The sequence below is a fragment of the Brachyistius frenatus genome, unplaced genomic scaffold (genome assembly GCF_029030835.1).
Source record: "Brachyistius frenatus isolate BFR_SWC_R1_liver_20210118 unplaced genomic scaffold, ASM2903083v1 Contig_256, whole genome shotgun sequence".
Classification (NCBI taxonomy): Eukaryota; Metazoa; Chordata; class Actinopteri; family Embiotocidae; genus Brachyistius; species Brachyistius frenatus.
Genome location: NW_027210855.1, coordinates 434938 through 448481, shown reverse-complemented (window position 1 = coordinate 448481; position 13544 = coordinate 434938). Strand labels below are relative to the sequence as shown.

The window sequence follows — 13544 nt, the reverse complement described above, 5'->3', positions numbered from 1 at the left end:
CCCACTTCCGGTGTCACTCCGTCTAGTGTGACGCAGCTTGCAGTAAAGAAGGGGTGGGGGGGGGAGGGGAAGCAGCTTTCAAACGGGGGAGTCTGAAAACAGGGGTGATGGAGGTGGTGCAGAGGGGGAGGGGGAGGGGGAGGGGGAGGGGGCGGTCCTCGCCTCAGCGGAAGGAAACCGATTTAAAAGATTTAAACCGGTTGAAGAGGAGAAGAAGGACCGACACTAATGTCTGGACGTCCCAACCATCCAACCAGAGTTTGGACAACTTTGCAACGACAGCCGTCACACATCAGTCCGTGTCCCGGGCTCCACCTCCCGAATGAGTTCATGCGGAAACCTTTGCTGGTGTCGGGTTGTTGTTTTTTTTTTTTTTTTTTTTGGGGGGGGGGGGGGGGGGGTTCTTTCTCGCTTTCTTTCCCGACTTGTCCATTCAGTTCTGGGTTTCCTCATTTCTTCCTTTCTTATTTATGTCCCCCCCCCCCCCCCCCACCAGTTCAGTTCAGTTGTGATGAAGTGGCCCTTTAACATCTGGCTGGTGTAGCAGCAGGTTATGATTTCCAACACTGTGGCAGGACCCCCCCGACCCCCCCCCCCCCCCACACACACACACACACACACCCCCCCAGACATGTAGTTACACCCTGTCGCCAGCAGAGGTCAGCAGAGATCTGATGTGAGCTCCTCCTTTTAACCGGGAGAGGAGCCCGGCAGGGTGGATCCACGTGCACGCTCCCACGTGCACAGATTGTCCTTTGGATGTTTTCTCTTTTAAGATTAAAAGACTGATTCAGCAGAAAGTGAAGCAAAGTGGTAACTCGGGACGAAGGAGCTTTCTTTCTTTCTTTCTTTCTTTCTTTCTTTCTTTCTTTCTTTCTTTCTTTCTTTCTTTCTTTCTTTCTTTCTTTCTTTCTTTCTTTCTTTCTTTCTTTCTTTCTTGCTCTCGCCGCATTACGCACGCTGTGGAGAAGCGGCCTCGTCCCCCGGCAGGTTGAACTCTCCGTCGGCCTCCCACCGCTGGAAGACGCAGCGGCCGCGGCGCCTCCCCAGACGGCTCCGGTCGGCTCCCGGTAAATGGAGATTTGAATTCCTCCGGACAAGGGGGCCCGCGACTGTCAGGGTAGCCCGAGGCGAGGCGGTCCTCCTCGCCGAGTCCGCGTCCCGGGGTGAAGACAGGCGGCGCTCACCGGCGGAATCGCAATGAGGCTGCGAGGTTCAGCTGTAGGACGACAATGCTGACGCTCCTTTATTTATTTATTTATTTATTTGGGGGGGGGGGGGGGGGTGTTGGACCCGACTCCCAGCTAAGGGACTTTTTTTTTCTTCTTTCCCTTTCTGCCTAAACTCACTGTAACAAATACATTATAAAAAAATAAAATAAATTAAAAAAAAAAAAGCCTCCAGGGCCGGAGTTATGATGTTTACTTGAAAATAATAATAATAATAAAAAAAGCACACTTTTTTCTTTTTTTGATTAGAGTTTAGAGACACACACACACACACACATGCAGGCAGAAGAGTTGCGGTTTGCATTAGTCATGCAGTAAAAAAGGAGCAGGGGTGCGTGGAGGAGGTGGAGGAGGAGGAGGAGCGGACCTCTTGAGATGAGTAAGCATGCCCCTCCACTCAATTTGCTGCTTGATTTATGAGTTCATTTCCTGCGCGGTAGTTCTCAGCGGGGTTGAGGTGGTATATCCCCCCCCTCCCCCGCCCCTCCCTCTATAGGTAGTGGGCTGCTCCGCTTCCCAAATCCCGGCGGGGGCCCTTGTCCCGGCGACTATAAATAATGGCCCGCCGTAACAAGTGCACGCCGAACACGGCGAGGCGATTGTCCAGGTTGCCGCGGCGACTCGCGTCAGACGTTTCCCTCGAAGTAACCGGGGAAACAACGCCCACGTTTCCTACCCCCGGGGAGCGGGCCGACCCCTCGGCGACGGCCCCCGGCGACAAGACACGACGGAGACGGCTTCCCGAACTGAATAAATACGCCGCGCAGAAACGCTGAGCCGCGTCCGGACTACGATCAAAGACTTGAAGGGAACGACAACGATTCCCCCGTCGAGCGTCTGCCGGCGAGAGGGCGGGGAGGACGCGGCGAACGGAGGCGCCAAACGGTCCCGATCTCGTCCACGTGGATGAAAAGGGGGCGGGGCCTCCCGCGTGGAAAGGATTTTCCAAATCGAAGTGTCCGAGGAAGCTGCCCGGCCTTCGTCAGCGTCCCGAGAGAAATATGTCAAATATTGGGAACGCCGCATCAAGACGTCCCCGAGGGGCGCCAAAGGGGGAGGGGCCGATTTCCTCCCGCGTGGGCGCCAGACTCTTTGTTTTTGTTTTTTTTGGGCTGTATTTTAAATGCGGCGTGGAAAAACCTGGATCCTACTTTATTAAAAAATGTTCCCCCCCCCTTTTCGACGCGCTTTAATCAGTCTCGTGTTCGTCGACACCGGCGAACCCAACGTCCGCCGGTGTCGAAAAACGCCGAGCGGGCGAATCCAGCACACACACGCACAAACACACGCGCACACGCACACGCACACACACACACACACACTCACACACACACACACTCACGCTGCCCACCGGTTTGTCAGACACTTTGTTGTCTATTTTCAACGAGGCAGCCGAAGGGGTCACCAGCGGTGAATCAGCCTTGTGGGAAGCATGAGATGAAAGCGCTGCGGTGGGGGCGGGAGAGGAGGGGATGGGGGGGGGGGGAGACAAGCCTCCCACCGTTTCCTTTCATTGTCCCCTGTGAGCGTTGCTCGGGTCATAAAGGACCCTGGCGTTGAAGGAATTATATATATATATATATATATATATATATATTTCTGTACAAATGACGAGGTTGCCGTTGTTTGTTTGTTTGTTTGTTTGTTTTTCTCCTCCTCCTCCCACCGAGCGAGGAGGCCGGCGCTCCGCGGGGCAAATCGGCCACAGCGGCGGCGGGCGGGGGGGGGGGGATCTCTCGAAAGGGAACACGGGCAATGGAGATCGAACACAGAAAGAGTAACGTGTGATGAATGCGCCCGCGGGTACGGAAACTAAACTCAGGACTTTCTTGAGAGGACGGTATATACTACATATATATATGTATATGTATATGTATATATAGATATGTACATGTATATCGCAGCGTGCGCCTGCAGCATCACCAAACCCTCCAACTCATTTCGGAATTTCTTCTTTTCTTTTTGTACATTGCCGTGATTTTGACCCATTAAAAGCGAGGGTGTAATGAAATTGACGGATTCCTCGTACGAGTTCTTCCGTCACGGATTTCGTTGACGCTTTCGCTCCTCAAAGTCACAAAGTTGTTGTTGTTGTTGGTTTTTTTTTTTGGTGAAGTTTTTGCAATTTTGGCCAAACTGACCCTTTCAAAATACAACCTCTGACTTTTTGTCACTTTAAAGAAAACCGTTTGACATTTACTCGCTCTGTCGCCGGGGAGTCGGATGTGGAGGCTGACGGCGTTCCTCTGATCCGTCTGCTCTGCACCTTCAGCACAGCTACGTGGTAAATACAGGAGTTGATAAAAAAAATAAAAGAATTTACTTGTTTTGTTTTTAAAAAAAAAAAAAACAAGCTCAATTTTACAGCAGCTTATCTCAAAAGATGTTTTTTTTTAGGAAATCAACTTCCATTTTGTATAACTACGACCTCTAACCTACTTACTTCCTGTGACCACGCGAATATTTGTTGTTCCATTTTTTTTTTTGGTCCTGCGTTTGTTCGTTTGAAATGGACGACAAATCTTCTGTGAAAAATAAGGGATTGAAAACGATTTTAAAGAACGTGAACGCGACGCATGGGCCCTTCTGCAGACGCGGGTTGTTGGCCGAGCGCGACGTGACGAAAGAAAGCGCCTCTTTGTATTCACAGCGCACCTCGTTTCGGTGTCGGCGCGGGACAAGGGAAGCACTTAACGTGACATTTAGAGACGCTGGGAGATTGTCTCTCGCCCCGGGGGGCCTGAGAGAGAGAGAGGGGGGGGGGATGGAGGGGAGGACCGACGATGTTATCCTCAGACATGTGTTTTAAAATGTCAGGAGGGGTGGATGGGAGGAGGGGGGGGGTTGCTTTGGCCTCAGAGCTTAGGGCCACCAAAGATAAGAGCATAACCCCCTCCCCCCCTCCTCCCCCACTTCGATCTCGACCTGATCTTTTAAGGGCTTTACAGAACAATCAGCTTTGGACGGTACATTAGGGGACCGCATTTTAGGGCCGCGGGACGGGACGGGACGGGCTCGAGTGGGCGACCGGAGAGCTCTCTGGGATTGTCAGTCTACACCACACAGACATCTCTCTCTCTTTTTTTTTTTTTTCCAAAAACTCTGCCGCCTGAATAGCGTCCATTAAAAGCTCCTCAACGTGAGGTATCGACGCGGGTTTATCCCGGAGGGACCGCCGGTAACACCACCGGTGGGAAACACCACGAATATCGAACGAGCGAAGGTCGATCGGTCGGTCGGTCGGTCGGTCGGTCCGACGAACCTGTCGCCGTTTCCATGGCAAATTCAACCGCGCGTTCGTCGCAATTCAAATGCGCGCCGCTCATCCGTCTCGGAAATGGATTGTTTGGCGGCCCGCGGGAGTATTTTGTTCCTCGCGCACCAAAGACAAAATATATATATAAAAAAAACCAAAAAAAAACCTGCGCGTCGGGTTGTTTGATGTACGGTCTGGCGACTCCGCCGGCGAATCAGCGCGGGGGAGGTGGACGTACGAAGACGGAGCGGCGCGGCGATGAAGCGGCCGCACGGGAGCGAGAGTTTAGGCTTCGGGTTTCCCGTTTCGCCGGGCGTCGCAACGTGAATCGGCTGAATCAGAGTTTTTTTGGGTTTTTTTGGGGTGTTTTTCTTTAGCGGTCAAATTTCTTTTGACTTTGTGGCGGATTTTCTCAAAAGTTGCATGTTGGGTTTTTTTGCAGTAAAATTGTGGGAATTAGAAATAAATTACTTATTTTTTTTTTTTTACGTGATAATAATACTGATTTGTAATCACTTCCTGTGATTATAATCCTGCTGCCCCCCCCCACACACACACTATACCACGTGCTCGCATGCGAGCGAGTGCGTTTCCTCCGAAAGGAATAATCCATTTGTGCGTTTTCTTGCCGACTCGGGGCTCCTCGGACACTCGAGGCTTTGATGTCCGGTTACCTCAGCGCCTCGCCCGTGACCGGCCCTCCCGCAGATTCCCAGCCGTCCGGATCGCCACAATAAAAGCGTCCTTTTGAAGCCTCTCCTCGCTGCCTCTCGGGAACGTAGATAATGACTTATTTCAATTCACGCCTCACCCCCCCCCCCCCTCCAAAAAAAGTGCTGCTTCACTTCAAGGTGGTTATCTCCACACCCCCCCCCCCTTTTCTTTTTCTTTTTTTCTTTCCGCACTCGCTAAAGGGGTTCGACACGGATTTAATCGCCCACCTGGCAGGTTTTTTGGGCCGGACGTTAATTGTTCCATCACCTGTGACAAATACAACAAAGAGGGCTTCGGGCTGCCGGGGGGGGGGGCATTTTTTATAAATAATAAAAACATTTTTAAAAAACCCCGGCCGGGGATCGCGACGGCGGGCGAAACTTCACGCCGTCCGCTGCCAATTTGGCCGTAAAGCGCCGAAACCCTCGACTGCCGACAGCGATCGGGCACGCGGCCCGGACAGGTCGCCGACTCGGCACGGAGGCGGCGGTGACCCGCCGCGGGACCCGCACGGGCTGGACGGCCCATTAACCGCCGCGGTCGCCCTGAGCCTGCGATGTTTCCGCCCCGTGTTAAAAGTGCTGACGTTGCGTTCTTTTACGTGCTCCTTGTAGCTTCCTGTCAGGAATCGAATACGAACTCCGTGAAATTCAAAAGCGAGTCTCCTGCTCAACTCTTCCCCGAATGAAACCCCGCCGTCTTTTCCAGATTGGCAGCGTAAAAAAAAAAGAAAAAAAAAAAGATTAAGGCCGCGTTGTTCTACTTTCGCCGCCCGAATATCGAATCCAGGAGGTGAATTTCAAAGCGAACAGCGTGTGAACAAACACACCTTTTTTTTTTTTTTTAATGTGATTCTTCCTTTTTTTATTTTTATTTTCCTCCAAACAAGAAGGCGTCACGTCGCTCTCGCTCATTTGATTCCTTTTAAGATGAAAAAGTGTTCTGACACAATTAAGTTCAAAGACTCCAAAACACACTGACCCAATTAAACGTTTTTTTTGATCCGCTGTCACAGCGATGCGGTAGATAGGAGAGGTGTAGCGGTGATAAAATAATAATCCCAACTCGCACGGACCGCGACGATCAAAAACGCTCGATCGCAACTCCAGTTCACGCGCATCGATGTTCACATTTCACCGCAGGGCTTCTCGCTTTGAACGCTGCGCGTGAGAAGCCCGTCAGAAAGCTTTTCTCATGTTAATTAAAAGATATTTACCAACTTTTTCTTCTTCTGTCTTCGTTGGGAGAGAGGAGAGAGTGGAGCGTGAAGGCGTTTTCAATTTTGGCGTATTTTATTTTGAAATGTGTCGGAGGGGAGGGGGGGGGGGACAGAAACTCAAAACTAACTCTCCCTTAAAAACGAAAATAAGAAAGAAAAGCTACGCTTATTAAGAGACCGGCGCTGACGTCCTTCTCTCGGTACACTAATAAATACCGCTCTGACGTGTCGGGACGGCTTCTTGTCGTTTCAAATCGCCCGCTGACAGGAAATGACCTCGTCGTCAAAACCCGCCACAATACCCGCGGCTTCACTCGTTTTACCCCGAAATCAACGTGTTTTTGCTTCCTCGGTTTAACGCGTCCTCAATTAAAAAAAATAAATAAATAAAAAAAAAAAAGGATTTTTCTCTCCGAGCAGCAGAAGTTGTGTTCTCCTTGTCTGTGGCCCCGCCCCCTTTCCTGCCCCGTAGCCAAGATGGCGACCCTTTAGGGCGCAAAATGCCCGGCGTCTCACACTTGTACTCGGTAAAGTACCGAGTACAAAACTTGGTAATTTACCCGGTACTTGTAGCGAACTGCATGTTTCCTGTACTTAAACTTATGAATATTAAGTTATAACCCACATTTAGATTCGTAAACACCTATATTTTATTAATAACAGCTGAAAAATAGGGCACCTTTCTTCCCCTCTTCTTTTTTTTTTTTGCATTTCCTCCCTCCAAACGACATTCAACGCTCGCAGAGTCTGGACCGGATCGACCGTCTGTTCTATTTGTGGAAACGGGATCCGGAACCGCATCAGACCGAGTCTGGATCAGAACCGCAGCTCGGGCTGTTCCCGATCGGGACGAGACGTGAAGACTCGACGTGAGCAAGTAACATCTGGGAACATCCCACATCATACGTCGGGTTTTCTTTTCTTTTCTTTATTTTTTTCGGCAGATATCTCTTCTCACAGTTTGAGGTACAGACGGAAACGCCGTTGTAAAACTTGATGACTCGTCACTAAACCGACGGTGCTCATTAAAATCATCTTAAAAGCATAAAATACTTTAGATTGCTTGAAACGCTAACGAAGTTAGTCGGCCGCCATCTCGGTTTTTTTTGGAGACGGAGGTGACCGTGTTCGGACGACCGTATTTGGACGTGCCCCGCCCACCTGTGCCAGAAACCTGACTGCCCTTCAGGCGTGCCAATCAAACCCGACACGCCCCGCCAAACACATTTCTCCTTGAGGCCTTATATGGAATAAATTATGGAACCACGAGGAGGTAATTTAGCCAATGAAACTATATAATAGAAATATATAGTTGTTGATTTTTTTTTTTTAATGCGAGTCTGACGGAGGCTTTTTGGAGCCGGCCCCCTAGTGGCCGTCGGTGGTATCGCACCCGAAGACTCTCGAGGGCGTGACTATCTGGCAGCTGGGGGGTTTCGAAAGGACTCGTGCAACCATCTGCCTGATCTCCGTACTCCCGATTCCACCGTGATGAAAGAAAAGTGCATGACGGGAACACACAAAAGGTCCGCCGAACATTTTCTCCAGCTTCTAAAGAGGCGTGAATCTGAGGAGTGGCGACTGGGAGACGTCGCAAAGAAATGAGGGGTATGTGTGCCCCGTCCGGCGGAGAGTGTGTGTGTGTGTGTGTGTGTGTGTGTGTGTGTGTGTGTGTGTGTGTGTGTGTGTGTGTGTGTGTGTGTGTGTGTGTGTGTGTAAGGGGGTTGGGGTCTCGCAAACGAATCAGCGAAGCCAGAAAGAGATGACCTTAATATTGGAGCTACAATGAAGCCCAGACGAGTGAAATTACAGTAATTTTCTTCCCTTCTGACATTCTCTGGATAAAAGAACAGGGGGGGGGACGATAAACATCCATCAGCGCTGGGACGGTGAGGACGGGGGGAGGAGGGGTGACGGCTGATTAAAGCTTCAATTACCCGCTCGGAAATTCAGATTGCGGCGCCGGGCCCTCGCTCTCTCCGGCGGACGGTACGCCGAGTCTGGGAGGACCGCTCGCCGTCCCGCTGCCGAAAAGCTGCGCGGCGGCGGGCCGACGGCTTCCTTTACCGAGCGGGACAGGAGCAGGAGAGAGTGTCCCTTTAGATGAGGCGCCCGTGGTTGGCACGGTGCCGTCGCTGCACTGCGGGTACTGAGGCGGTGGGGGAGTTGGGGGGGGCGAGTGGGGGGCTCCCGCTGCCGAATCCCCCGCGGCGGAGAGAGATCGACGCATCTTCAGTCACTCCGGCGGAACAGCCGGTGATGTCAATTCACGGGGAGACAAACAAAAAACGAAAGCGGTGTCCAACGGCGAGATTTACAATTAAAGCGTTCACATTTTGAAGATGAAAAGAGCCACGTCCTGCCCGGAGCGGGTTTCGTGCGCTCCATTACCAGACCGAGGTCGCAAAAACAAAAGTTCTCGGTGAACTGCTTTCCACTTTCCCGACAACGTGTTTCGGGGCGTCGCGCCTCGGCCGCACTTCCTGTTTTTTCCACGCCGCATTCAAATCACGTCACTTAGATCGTAATTACCGGCAGCCAAGCTGGAAAAAAACAACAACAAACTAAACAGAGTTGACGGCCTCCTTAGTTATTTCTAACAGCTACAACGCCTCCCGCCGAGTGTCAGCTTACATAGAAGAGAAAACACATCACCGGCAATTACATCAAACAAAATCCAACAGGAGCACAATTAATTCAGCTAATTCGAAAGGGCTTGCGCACCGTTTATATGTTTTATTTATTTATTCGAACTGTCACGTCATCCCGTTGCTTCGTGAGCTCGCCGCTGCGAAGCCTCGAGTTTGTATTTTTTTTTTGGTCGTCGCCGTCTTTCTTTTCCAGGAGCGGGACGTGACCCCGATCCCGTTGGGGAACCCGAGGACGCTAAGCCCCGCCCACCGACGGCGGCGGCGACCCGACCTGAGCAATTCTGCTGCGCCGCCTTCTCTCGCCTGCGCAATCGCCTCGACCGTCGACACGGTCGCCTAGGATACCGGAGGAGGGGGAAGGAGGAGGAGGAGGAGGAGGAAGAGGAGGAGGAAGCGCGGTCGCCGAAACATTCGTTCCCCGGCCTCGCTGCTCACTTCCGAAAACATCCCTCCGTCATTCATTTCGACTGTAAAGAAAAGCCCGACGAGCACGTTCAAAACACTTTGGCGCGCAGCCAGGCGGCGAAGGTGTTCGCTGCCGCTTCTGTCTTCTGATTTGGACCGAAGAGCCGGTCGACGGGGCTGCGGCGGCGCCGCGATACGACGCCCACGTGAGAGCTTTTGTGTCAGAACTGAAACGGAGCATTCGGCAGCCAAACTGCAGAGGGAAAAAGAAAAAGAAAAAAAAGAAAAAAGAGACCGCAGAGTATAAAAATCCTGATCAGTACAAGAAATAAATAAATAAATAAATACAGGACTCCTTTCATTTCTGTGCAAATTTAGCGTTCGAAGCTAATTTGCTGCCTTCCGTCGAATTTGACTGAATTTTTCTTTGCTCCTCGGGAGATTTTTCGCTCCGTTATTATGACACAAACTTCACAAGTGATGTGACGAACACGGAACGTAGATCGGTCAGCGGACTGATACCGGCAGGTAAATGATCATTGTGCGCGCATATTGGCGGTTTGATGCTGACTCGCGGATAAATAAATACCAAAATACGAAATGACCTCGTCCTTGTCTGATGTCAGCAAACCTTCCGATTTCTCATCGGCTGCTTTTGCTGCGTGACTGACGTGAGATTGTTCTTTCCCATCATTTTCAACCGTCTTTTAGTATCCTGACAAGCGCTACGTGAATAAAATATATGATTATTATTATATTATTAGTTCAGCTCTGGTTTGCTACTTGTTTGGAGAACGGAATTTAGAAGAATTTAGAGCCGCGAACGCAAAACAAACGTTCCTCTGTAGTGCGCTAAAAGTTTAAGTGAAGCTCGGCAAAGGTGAACAAAAAGATTCCCCCGTGAAGTAAAAAGATTCATAACGAGTAGTCACAACTTCTTTTTTTTTTTTTAGAGCATCGAATGTCCTAAAATGTTTGATTGATTGAGCGCGGGACGGAGCGGAGGACAACGAGGGACGGGCGGAACCGGAGGCGGCGGCGAGGCCGCCGGGCGGGCGGGGGGGCGATCCGGCGCCGACCGCGTCCGCGGGTGGCCTGAACGCTCGGAGATCGGCTCGGAGCTTCCTGACACGACGCGTCCGGATTGAAGTCGCCGAACGGAAAACGGGGTCAACGAGGATCAATTACTGAAACGGGACGCGCCAAACCCAGACGGATATAAAGACCGCGGGGTGGCTGGCCAACCCCCTTCCCCTCCCCCGCGCATTAAAGCCCTAACGGTGCACGTGTTGATTATTTAACTGGATCGCATGCGTTGAACGGGGGGGGGGGATTGAAGGATCTAATTGCATTAAGACGGCAAACGAATTAAGTTAAACGCGTTTACTAAGCCACGAATATAACAATATAATAATAAATATTATATTGCCCGTACATCTAGTGCTTTATCATCTTCTGGTGCCTGTTTACTTGTTTTCATGTGCATGTACAAAGGAACACGTATGTAGCGTGAACCGACGCGACAGCACAGCAGGGTTTTTTTTTTAATTAATTTTTTTAGCCCAGGCCCTCGATGGGTCCGTTTTGGACCCGCCGCAACGAAACGAAGTCCAAACTGTGACACTGCAAAATCAGAAAACGCCTCTTTGTATTTATTGCGTTTCTTTAATGTGCGTATGACTCGTCTTTATTATCTTCCGGACTTGGCGCGTCGTCCTGTTCTCATTCGTACTTGTATTCGCCGACCTGCAGAAACGAGCCGCGAGAGGCAAATATGTCTCGGCGCCGCGAGGCCGTGAGACTCTTCGGATCATTTTTCGTCCCCTACAAAAGCCATCTGCGACTGGTCGCTGCTCCGCGGCGCTCCTCTCCATTTTTCTCGCCGCGGCCGAGCCCGGTGTTCCGCTTTTGACGTCCTTAATGGCGTCTCGGGCGGCCCGTTTGCTGGAAGTGCTCACCGGAGGTCCAAAGACCAAAAAAATAAATAAAAAAAGGCAACTTTTCTCAGGATCGCATTCAAATCGATACTAATTCCAATAGATGCAAAATACGTACACGTCTGCGGGCGTATCAACCCGTGCGGACTCGCTGAACCCCCCCCCCCCAAAAAAAAAACCCCAAAAAAACAACAACCCAGATCAACAGAAATCCCAAAGCCAATCCAATCATCATTTCCAAGGACGCCTCAGTTCCATTACTGTGCGATGCTGCCGAATCAGCACTTCCCCGGGGTTATTTCTCCTAAGGCCCGTGTGCAGTGAGCGTCGGGGTGGGGGGGGGGCTCGTAAATATCCCGCCGCCGCCACCGCCAGAACAACACGGGTCTCGTCTCGCCGCACAGGACATTAATGCAGACCCCCCCACCCACCCCACCCCTCTGCCCCCCGCCGCCGCCACCAGGCCTCCGATTTTTGAATCAGCAATAAAAAAAAGAGAGAATCAGAAGTGGGAAAGGCCTCGCAGGTAAAAGAGCATCCCGACACGGGATGTTCTCACCGTCGAGAAGAGACAGCTGGCGTCCGGCCCGTCACCTCCGCGTGACCTTTAGGAAAATGAGACATTTCTCGCCCCACGACAGATTCCCATGCTTCTCCGCGGGACGAGAGAGGTGGACACAGAGGAGGGGCCGCAGACTAAACTCACCCTCACAGATTAACTCAAAAGTCGGAGCAAGAGGGCAGGGGTGCACTCGGTGCTCAAAGAGGATTGAATGGAAATACGTAGCAAAGTGCGCCCCGCTTTAAATCTGTTCACGGAGGGCATCTTAGGCAAAATAACAAAAGCTTTTGATCAGTTCGGGCTTAAAGGGAATCCGTCACGGAGGGGCTGAAATGACTTCAGTTCGAGCCACGTGGTCAAGTCCGTTGTGGTTAAAAGGACCCTCCCCCCATCCTCCCCCCCCCCCCCGTCCGTGCCAATTATTGACTCGGCATGTTGGACTCTGTCCGTGGTGCTGAAATGACTCGCCGGAGGATTCGACTGCTTCCCGTTTGGTTGCGCGCGTAAAAAAAACCCCGCAAACGCACGGGGTCACTCCGTCTATTTGCGGAGACGAGATTTTTGGGGGGAAAACGTTATTGACGTTCAACGGGCCCTTTACGAGCGGAGCGGCAGCGTTGGAGCGGTGTCGAGTTACAGCCTCCTGTACGAGATAAACGCGAATGGCCGAATACGTTGCACTTCAGAGTAACTCTGTAAGCCGCAGGCGCGTCATACAAAAGCCACGTAACGAGGTAAAAAAACAAACAAAACAACAACAACACTAAAATACCACTTGTTTACATCATTTCCGCTGCAGCTTCTATACGTTTCCTTTATTAATTTAATTCTCCTGATTTTTTCCGCCTGCAGTTTTTTTTTTTCCATTCAGGCCACTCAAATAGCAAGTGTGCACGTGCGTGTGTGTGTGTGCGTGCGTGCGCGCGCCGTGCGGTTGCGTCACCGACTCGGCAGTCGGGACAGATGACTGGCGCAGATGTTGAGGGAAGCCAGCGGGAACCGAACCGGAAATCGCGCTATTCGGTCTTCAAAATAAAAGCGAGACTATGTTTTAACGGCGCGATCGCACCGATTTGTTCCTCCGCTCCGGTTTAAGGCCCTCGTGGTGACGTCATCGTTTACGTCAGGTCGGGTAAGATTTCACGATAAGTAACTTTCCGCTTGACGGTGGCTTGCGGGTGGATACACACTCAAAAGATAGCCGGTCCAGATCAATCATCTTGAAACCAAAATAAAACAGTCTAAAGTGAGTTTCGCGAAGAGCGAACGCAAAGTTTTTCCGCAAATTGGGATGAAATATTTCTGCCCGCCGCCGCCGATTGTAACTCCGGTATTTTATCAGTAGATCAAATAGTGTATTTCATTCGACAGCCTTTGCGGACTCTAATTTATATCAACTATAAGCTATTTTATAATCCGGCTTGTATACATTATTTCAATGGTTTCTTTCTCATCGCAGACCGAAGGACCTTTTCCACGTTATTTTATTGCATTTCAATTACAGGTAAACGTCGCGACTCGGGGCGCCGTTTTATTTTGAAGGTCTTCGCCGGAAGTCCCGCTGTTAAATG

The 13544-nt window shown here is 51.0% G+C and overlaps 1 protein-coding gene across 2 annotated transcripts in view; it reads right to left on the bottom strand.

Annotated features, from left to right (window-relative positions):
- Positions 1-13544, bottom strand: part of dzip1 (DAZ interacting zinc finger protein 1) — a 41403-nt gene that overhangs the window by 9024 nt on the left and 18835 nt on the right. The gene's annotated exons all lie outside the window — the stretch shown is intronic.